The sequence below is a fragment of the Geospiza fortis genome, unplaced genomic scaffold (assembly GCF_000277835.1).
Source record: "Geospiza fortis unplaced genomic scaffold, GeoFor_1.0 scaffold31, whole genome shotgun sequence".
Taxonomy (NCBI): domain Eukaryota; kingdom Metazoa; phylum Chordata; class Aves; order Passeriformes; family Thraupidae; genus Geospiza; species Geospiza fortis.
The window spans coordinates 7,799-8,751 of record NW_005054483.1 but is presented as its reverse complement, the minus strand read 5'-3'; the positions used below and the strand labels follow the sequence as shown (position 1 = coordinate 8,751).

General features: G+C 66.5%; 1 protein-coding gene across 1 annotated transcript in view; it reads right to left on the bottom strand.

Annotated features, from left to right (window-relative positions):
- The window catches only part of DTX1 (deltex E3 ubiquitin ligase 1), a gene marked incomplete at its 5' end in the record, with an annotated part of 8,973 nt that overhangs the window by 3,442 nt on the left and 4,578 nt on the right, over positions 1-953 (bottom strand). The gene's annotated exons all lie outside the window — the stretch shown is intronic.

Genomic DNA, 953 nt, shown 5'->3' with positions numbered 1-953 from the left:
GGAAGGGAAGGGAAGGGAAGGGAAGGGAAGGGAAGGGAAGGGAAGGGAAGGGAAGGGAAGGGAAGGGAAGGGAAGGATCACAGGGATCAGTTCAGCAGCTCTCAGCCTCACACGAGGGCGTTTTCCCTCATTCCCAAAGCTCCTGTACCCACGCCAAGGCCAGGACAGCGATGGGAGCCCAGTCCCTCCTCCCTGTGCATAGGTGTGTGCCAGGACAGGGACAGCGATGGGGACAGGGACAAGGACTGCTCACAGGAGCAAAAGCAGGACGTCAGCAGGGGAAGGAAATGTGCCAGGAGCTGCTGGGGGCTCAGAGAAGCCACCTGTCCCCTCAGCCCAGCACTGACAGCCCCGAGGGGACACCAGGCCAACCCACCATGGGGCACAGCCATGGAGATGTGGGTGCCAGGACAGGGACACCCAGCAGGACACAATTCCAGGGGTCTGCTCGCCCACCTGGACCCTCTGGTGAATCATCCTCAGCAGGGAGGGGACACCGGGGCTGCGGCCCCTCCCCACGGCTGTGCCCTCCAAGGTGGCATCAGGCCTGGCGCTTGGTCACAGAGCCCGTGCTGGCCTTGGGGACACCATTCCCCTGGGGCCAGGCACTCCCTGTGCTCCAGCTGCTATGGATAGCATGGCACGGCCTGGCACGGCATGGCACGGCCTGGCACAGCATGGCACGGATCACCACATCCCCTCTGCACGGATCCCAGCACCACCAGCACCACCCAGGGTGGGGACCCCAGGGCTGGAGGTGACACAGCGCCACAAGAGCTGGGGCTGCCCGCAAGGCGACAGCAGGGTCCGAGCCACCCCCATCACCCCCTTCGCCCCTCTGTGTGCCCATCCCCGCCTCGGCGACACCCCGCTTGTCCCCTCCCCAGCCACCACCCATCTTACCCGGGGGGCACGGCAGCCCTGGCGCCCAGCCCAGCCCCGCGCTGCGGCCC